Source organism: Palaemon carinicauda, chromosome 16 (assembly GCF_036898095.1).
Source record: "Palaemon carinicauda isolate YSFRI2023 chromosome 16, ASM3689809v2, whole genome shotgun sequence".
In the NCBI taxonomy this organism is placed as follows: Eukaryota; Metazoa; Arthropoda; class Malacostraca; order Decapoda; family Palaemonidae; genus Palaemon; species Palaemon carinicauda.
In genome coordinates this window covers 17,171,301-17,180,125 of record NC_090740.1, presented here as the reverse complement: position 1 = coordinate 17,180,125, position 8,825 = coordinate 17,171,301, and the positions used below count along the sequence as shown (strand labels likewise).

Below are 8,825 nucleotides of genomic sequence, written 5' to 3'. Positions count from 1 at the left end.
CTAGGTTATTAATGAGCAAAAGAAGACCTGGATTGGTATGCAGAATTTGTTGGAGAAGTGTAAGACAAATAACAAGAATATTTCTTTTTCTTTATGGAAAATTACTCTTTTAATGTAGTCTGATTTATAATTTGATAGATACTGTCTTTGATTTACATTTGAATGAAATTTTTTTGTGAAGTCAATGCTTGTATCTCTCAAGAAATTAACAGCTATATTATCCTTGACGATTTCGAAATAGCGGGTAATTTTTTGCTCATCAACTATGCACTGTCTTGTAAAATCAGATAAATACTGTCTTTGATTTGCATTTGAATATTAAAATTTTTGTGAACTCAATGCCTGTAATCTCTCAAGGAATTAACAGTTATATTCCCCGTGTCGATTTTAAAATACTGTAGTGGTTTATTTTTTGCTTATCAACTATGTATTGTCTGTAAAGTCACATAAGCTGTGTAACATTGATACAGTTTAGTCTTGCTTCAACTTAATATCATGAATGTAAATTTTACTTTGAGTGACCTGACCAATACTCAGTGGCGAGTAAAATTTTGATACCAGTAAAACATGGCGCAGTAATGTATTAAAAAATAAGTCAAAAGTGGAATTACCATGGTACAGGAATTTTAATAAGTATTTGGCCTAAAGTTTTTAATTCTGGAGATGTAAAAGTACACTAATCATTTTATATTCTCCTCATATCTTTCCTGAATTATGCTTTTTTGATATCGGAAAATTAATGTAATGTTTTGGATTTGGATGATGTTAAGTGATTTGAAAACTGACTGCACCTTGTGTAAAATTATTGTAAAAGCATCCACAGTTATTTCTCTGCTAAAAATGAGAGTAACTGACTTAAGCCTTGGATCTCAATTTATGCTTTGTAGAGAAAAATTTCATGTACTCTTACATGGATGCATTGGATGGTAAAAAAGAAGTATAAATCAATGTAGGTTTTGTTCCAGAATGAGCTCTCTATTTCTGTTGTTGAAAATTCTTCGGTGACAACACGCTGTAATGTTGGATGGGATATGACCCGAAAGTGACATAGCCTTCAGAGGCCTCCTTTAAAGCAGCTTCCTGTTCAGTGTCCTTTCTCGGGCAACTTTTGCTGCTCTCACAATGATATCTTCATCAAATCCCTTTCTGAAAAACATTCCTTTTTCTGCAGCAATGAGCTCTGCAATTGCAAGACAATCATCTCTACTTAATGCTGAGTGTTCTTAATGATACCAACGATACCTCCATCCTTTTTTCCTTCAAAACTTAGCCATTCTTAGCTTTGATTTGATTTAACAATGTTTCATTTCTCTATGGATCTTTTAACTACATACAAAATTTCCATTCATTATTCCTGCTTCTATTTCTGTTGCAGCTGTTTAATCTCTGCCTGGTATATGGCTCCCGATCTTGAATAGTTTCCCTGGTTGTACTGTACCTCATAGAATAGGACAGCATGTATCTCAATGAATACAATTATATATACTACAGTTATTTTTTCCCAGTTCGGCTCAAAATTTCTCGACTTTTTCTTTTACTCATTGTTATTTCAACTTCCTTCATTTATACCAGGTTTCTTCCATCTTGCTGCCCAACCTCTCCTCTCACTCTTTAGATTATTGAGTACAGATTTAATTGCTAGAATTTGGGGTTGATTTTGTAAGCGTATTTTTAGAACTGTGGTGGTTTTGTCAGCCTCCCGATAACTTTTGGACATGAAGGATATTAGTATGCTACTTTCATATTCACACCCTATATGTGGGAATATTCCTTAAAGCTGGCACATTGACTCCAGGAGTGGTCTGTATCCTGGAGACAGGACTTTCTGCATTGTCTGGTTTGCCTGCCAAGATGAATAGAGTAGGGATAATTGTATTCTTACAATGCTCTCAGTTTCCTCAATGGATTTAGCCTACATTTGAGCCATCTTAATCATATTTGCACCATTCCTTTTTGAGTAGGGTAGGGAAGGAACATTTAGTTCTCAGTGATATCATTAGTGGACGAATACATTGAATGAAAGGCTTATAATGTTCATTTTAAATTTTAGAATAGTTTTAAAGTAGTGTATGTGGATTTGGTCACTGAACCAAATAACCCCGAACCCCGTGACGTTGATTTAACACAGCATTTACAAGGATGATATGGCCATAAAAGTACTTGAATCAAATTTTCCAGGACAACAGGGAATAAATATTTATTACACTAATGCTAACCAACGCCTTGATTATGGAGATATACAGTATATGCTGTATGCGAGTTAAGCAATTTTGATAAGTACAGAGAAGGAGACTGTCTTTAGAAGATAATTACATTCTGTATTTAACTTTTGCTATGCGAGAACTCGTTTTGGCAGTTGAGGTACAAGTATAATGTTCCTTGGAAATCTTTGTTCTTTGAAAAATCTTACTTATATTTTATAGCTGTTGTAGAAAATATCACTCCACTCATCATTCAAGAAGTGTTTAGACCTGTTACTTGAATATTTATTAGCGTAATTTTAAGCAAGGGACTGGGAGGAATTTAAATGTTTAAAAAATTCTTCTATAACTGATATAAATGTTTTTTTTAGATCAATTTTAATGTATTCGTTTTATTCCCAGTCAACATAACAGCATTTACTGTTGATGAAGGTGATTTTATATTGTTTATGTATGATATACAGTATTATGGCATTCTGTAAGCAATGATAGTAGCTTTTTAGGCTAGTAATTATTTGAGATAAGTAACTTTTTTATTAATAAAAGTATAATGGTAATGAATAGATACTGTAAACTGTAACTATTTTTATGCTTGAAGCTTTTGTAACTTAGTGGCGTAAAGTTGTCAGGAAAATGTATGGCTAGGTTGCTGATAAACTGTAATGACAGTATATAAAAAAGCTGCAGATAGTGTTATTATTATTATTATTATTACTATCCAAGCTACAACCCTAGTTGGAAAAGCAAGATGCTATAAGCCCAGGGGCTCCAACAGGGAAAAATAGCCCAGTGAGGAAAGGAAGTAAGGAAATAAATAAATGAAGAGAACAAGTTAACAATAAATCATTCTAAAATAAGTAACAACGTTAAAACAGACATGTCATATATAAACTATTAATAACATCAAAAACAAATGTCATAAATAACTATAAAAAGACTCGTGTCCGCCTGGTCAACAAAAAAGCATTTGCTCCAACTTTGAACTTTTGAAGTTCTACTGATTCAACCACCTGATTAGGAAGATCATTCCACAACTTGGTAACAGCTGGAATAAAACTTCTAGAGTACTGTTGGACTGTATATTGTCTTAGTACAGTACAGTATGGGTCTTTTCCCTTATGTAATGGATGTAGTTTTTAGAAAATTATGTTGTTTAACTAGATTATCTAATTGACTTTGTACAATGGAAAATAATTGCGATAGATGAGGATTCAGATATGCTCTTATATATAGGCTAAAAATGACTTCATAATTATTTGTAGTTGACATGTATTCTGTATCGGTATTCTTTACCAAATTTCATTGGTGGTAGTTAACCTTCTGAACACTGAATTTCTAAAGAATTATTCTTCTATTATCTTTCTGTATTATATTTGAAAGATATATGAACCCTATTCAATGTTGATTGTTGTAGATTTAAGAGATTTTAATGGCATTTCAAAGCCCATGATTCTTTGCCTTAAGACTAAACTATATTCCAGATTCTGGGTATGTATTTGTATGTGTTGACTTTTTATTGTACCTCTCTTACCTCTGCATCTATTTTGTTCCACTTATTATATGCAGTACAATAATAGTTAACTAATTATTTCAATATATACCTTGTAGTCATCATGCTAATATCAAATCACTGGCTCACTGACTTCCTGACCTCTGAAATAAAAACATTCCATGTATCTCTCAACTAAAAACTAAAAATTTATCTCTCTATGAAACTCTCCCTCCTCTGTGAAGGCTTAGTCATCATGATAGATGGTGCTACACGAGGAACATACCCACAGGTATAGTTATAACAAGAACTTCATATAATTTGTGTCGCTATAGAACTGTAAATGTACTCTAAAAGTCTCTTAACATCACTAAAAGAAAAGGTGGGTGGGAAATTGATAACTACAAGGTAAGTATTTATATAATGTTTTATTATTAAAAGTACTTTTTAATTCAATAAATCTTACCATGTAGTAATCATGCTGTCTACCAAACTCTTTTATGGGTATGTTATGAAAAGAGACGATATAAACTGATTTTACAACAAAATCGCACTCGAACCAACTTCATATAATTATCTTCCCTGGTAAACATTACTAACCTTCCATGTTTTCCTTGATTATGGAATGTTTATTAATTTTATTCTTTTTACCTACCATAAAACTAAAAAATCTCCCTTAGTATGTTATCAAAACTCCCTACCAAACCACCATGTAGTTTTCACAAACAATATGGGATAAAACTGTGTTCCAACCATGTAATAATACACCGGGTATAAATTAATAAGATATAAGACATGTATTGCTATTGGCGTAGCATAAAAATCCTAAGCCATAAACAAGATTAATTCAAGTAACGTTATACTAAATTTATTTGGTACTTGACTAAGCTGTTTCTACAGTATTAACCACTGAGGCCTGACTAGTTCTATCTCAGATTTTGATTGCATCTTACACAGTTTGGAATCCGTTCTTGCTGTCTTTAAAGGCTCAATGACTTGTCAAATTTAATTAGATGAAATATTCACAGCAAAACCCCACACATTTAAAGCCTGTGGTATATCTTTTGATTTGATGAAGCCAAATGCCACTGGAGGAATATTTGGATAATAATAGGCTTTAATCCTCTTTTTCAATCTGAGAACCAGTACCCAGTATCTCAAAATTTTTTGTCGCCCATATTTTGTAAAACTAATAATAAATAACCACAATATCTAAGCATCCTCAATATAAATAATTATAATATTGCTAATTTACATACCACAAACACATTTTTTTCTACATGAATTCAAACTCGCCTTCTTTAATAGGAGGATGTTTTCAGCTTCGCCAGAACTCTGCTGTCTTAATTTACAACGAGGTGTCAGTAGTTACATGTGGGCAGCAGGGGAGGCCTAACCCCCAGTCAGTACACTGAGTAGCCACTTTTTTTTCAGCTATCAGATAATACAAATATACTCTTGGGATTGCCAACTGGCTGTTTTAATTTTCTGTTATTTCTTCCAGATAATGGGTAATAGTTTATGTATGAGGGAAATTAAGGAAAAAGAATGGCTTTCCAGTTCCCAAAAACTGTAGCTAACTGACAGCTTTCTGTGTAACCTGCCCATTATGATGTTTCTTCAGGAGAGAAATATGTTCTTCTTGCCATTCTGTGTCAGGTTCACTCACTTTAGTGGTGGATGCCTTATCCAGAAAGACAGTCCCATATAAGGAATGGACCCTGGAACAGAGTTCTTTTCAGGAGTTTTTATAGCCAGTTCTAGATCTCTAATAAATCTGTTTAAAACAACAGGGAACCACAAACTTCCTCTATACGTAGCCCTGAATGTGGACTCTGTCAGTGGCAAAAGATGCTCTGAATTGGTAAAGAACACATGGTCACCAATCTATCCATTTCCTCCGATGAGTTTGATCTCGAAAACCTTGCATATCCTTTAGTGTTTGAGACCAAGACTACAATCACTTCGGTCTGCACAGCTGTTTCAGAAAGTAGGAAGTCGGATTATCTTCACTTCCTCCTTTCTGGTCCAGAACCTTCTCGCTTGGATTTTCTCTAATGTATATTCAAGAAAGATTTCTCGGAACACAACTTAACTTATTTGACTGCAAGAGGTCTTCATTCACAAGACAATACAAATCAATTTATGTGGAGATTTGAATGGCTTTCCATTGGATAAGTCACCTTGATGGATAACCTTGGACTTTGTCTTCCTTTCAGGTCCACTTTGAGGATAAGGCTCTCCAGCCATCAAGTATATTGTCATATGAATTGACTTTTAACTGAACCACTTTAGTGTCCTTTTATGGTGGTTTTTGACTTAGATAGGCTTCTTTAGATCATCCAGACTATTGCTTTGTATTGACCATCTAACATTCATGTGGTATTCAAATGTTTCGATACGGTTCTCAATTTTTTTGCCAAGTTAAATAATTCCTCCTTGTCCCTTAAAGAACTTCTCCAAAAAGACACTTTAAAGCTTTAGTGTCAGGAGCAAGAGTCGGTAAAATGACTGCCTTTTGGAGAGACCAGGATTTTATTACAACAATCTTCTAATCCTGACCCTAGGGCTCTATTTTTAAACAAAAAATCAAAAGCCTGTGTTGGCCTTACGACTATATTTAGAGAGATCCGTGTTTTTAGAAGGTAGTTAGTTTCAACTAACTACCCAGACCCACAAGTCCTACTCAAGTCCATATTTTGATGACCCTAATTAAAATCGTTGATCCAGTCTCCATTCCCATGATGTGAGAAAAATTGTCTTTGTTGCCGATGTACAATTTCAGGACTTACAAAGTTTTACTAGTTAGTCTTGGCATAGGGTGTTTATTAAATGCTATCTGAAACATATTCAAGCTGTAAACCATTCATGTGTGGTCCTTGATACATTCATGACCCTTCCACATGTACAGTAGTCCGAAGAGGACGACCAATTCAACCAGGTTCTTCAGGAGAAGCAGAGTAATGGAGTGTCTGGTGACCAGTATTCTTCCGTCACCCCTTGAAGGTAAGAGTTACACTTGTTACTGTACTTTCTCTTGCTACCCACAGAAACATACTCGTGTGTTGTATGACCTGCGTGGTAGTAGATGGTTGTCCTGGAAGAATCATGAGTGTACTATGTCCTTGGAGACCACATAGCACTTTGACGAAGGAAAATCCTATTTTTGGAGAGGTGCTGTGTAGTCTCCAGGACCCTCCCTCTTCCCTTACCTCATTCAGAGGAGTGGGGCAATTTTTCATTCACCTTTAATTCCAGATGGAGTTGACTGTTCGTTAATGCGCTTGTAGGCTGGCAGTCTATGAAGTGTATGACGTTGCCATGACGACACTCATAGCAGATGAATTTCAGCGACTGAGATCCGTGCTTTGTACATTCATACACTGATCCTAAAGTAGGGGAGACAAGATTTCTTTAGTATTTGTCGTATTGGATTTCCCATTCTAGCCTTTCAGAGGGAAAGTCCTTGGAGACCATGCAGCACCTCCCGAAAATTGGTTTTTCCTTCACCAAAAACCCTTGTTTTTTATGGTTTCCTTCTTATCATTCTACAGTACATTTATGTCCAATTTTTTTAGTCATAGTTATGTAAGTGTGCTTTTACATCCTAGTTTATGATGTTAGTATTCGATTAGCATAGGCTAGTGATTTCGATGCTTACATACAGTATATTTAGGTGTATTCTGACTTGCATGAAAATTGGAGTTACAACGATTCATAGAAATGTATTCTGACTTGCATGAAAATTGGAGTTACAACGATTCATAGAAACGGATCTCTTGTAAACCATGATCCCACTGTATTGGGAAGGTATTATAACTTAAATTTGCATCACTATTTGTAATGAAAACAGTTTCTGACAACTAAACTGCTTTATGACTGTGTGTGTGATATTTTGGTAGCGCATGCATTCACATTAACATTCAATGAAATAGGCTAATCTTATTGTGGGAGGAGCTTGCTCATAATCTTTTGTTCTCGGTAGTCTTATACAAGCATGAGTTTATTTAGGAAACCCTTTTTGAAACCAGGGCAAATTCACTAATCGGTTCATATTAAGACTCATCATTTTGATTTAGATGAATCTGAACCTTGGAGTAATGGTAAACATTAGGTTAATCAAAACTAGAATGAAATTGGAAAGAAAATTCCTTTAATCCCTCTAGTCTCCTCCCAGATCTATTGTACTCGCTTGCACAAATACCAAAGTGACAATCTGTGACAGGCGGATGGGTGGGGCTTTCCTTTCTTACCACTTGCCACCAAGCAACTTTTTTTATTAACGATTCAACTGTCTTTCCTTCTGTGTTTCATTACCAACATCCACTTGGTTATATCACAAAGTCTTATATTACCAGCTCGACCTATTCTGCCACATGTTTTTCTAAACAATGTAGCTTACACCCATATTATAAAATCATATAAAGCATAGATTTTTACTCCTCAAATTCTACTACAAAATTACCAGCGTTTTCAAAATGATAAATAAGTCGTTCAAGAAACCAATCTGTACAGGGTACATGACAAAGGTTATATGTACTGGTAGTTCTTGTTATAAATATGTCTTTGGTTGATGTTCTTCTGTGGTGTCCTTTATTTGGACCATTAGGCATCACAGCGGGGGGAGAGAGAATTTTACATATTATAGTTGAATGTCGGGAAGCCAGTGACTTTGAGGATATTTGCATAAGGACTGTAATGGAAGATTCATTGAAATAATATACAGTATATATTCTTTGACATTTTAGTTTGTAAGTTGAGTACCCGTTTGACTTTTTTTTTATTTACAGTATACATATTTTAATTATTAAAAGTAAACCTTGACATCTTAGTTTGTAATTTGATTGCCCATTGGCTTTTTGGGTGAATTTACAATATGCACATTTTAATGTATTAGCAATAAATCAAAGTATTTTTATACAGTGCAGAAATTCTCCCCTTAACTTTGGATCATGTTCATAATTGTTGTATTTATACATGTACTGAAATATTCTTGCTTAGATAATTAGACTCCATATATCATCAGCCAGATAATTGTCGTGTATTATCATGGCAATGTTTATTATGCTCATTTAAGCCAAATCATTAGGTTTGTCACAACTACTCCAGCTGTAGTTATTTGCAGTTATATTATG

The 8,825-nt window shown here is 34.4% G+C and overlaps 1 protein-coding gene across 9 annotated transcripts in view; it reads left to right on the top strand.

Moving 5' to 3' along the window:
• Nucleotides 1-8,825, top strand: part of LOC137655668 (1-phosphatidylinositol 4,5-bisphosphate phosphodiesterase delta-4-like) — a 277,338-nt gene that overhangs the window by 181,294 nt on the left and 87,219 nt on the right. The gene's annotated exons all lie outside the window — the stretch shown is intronic.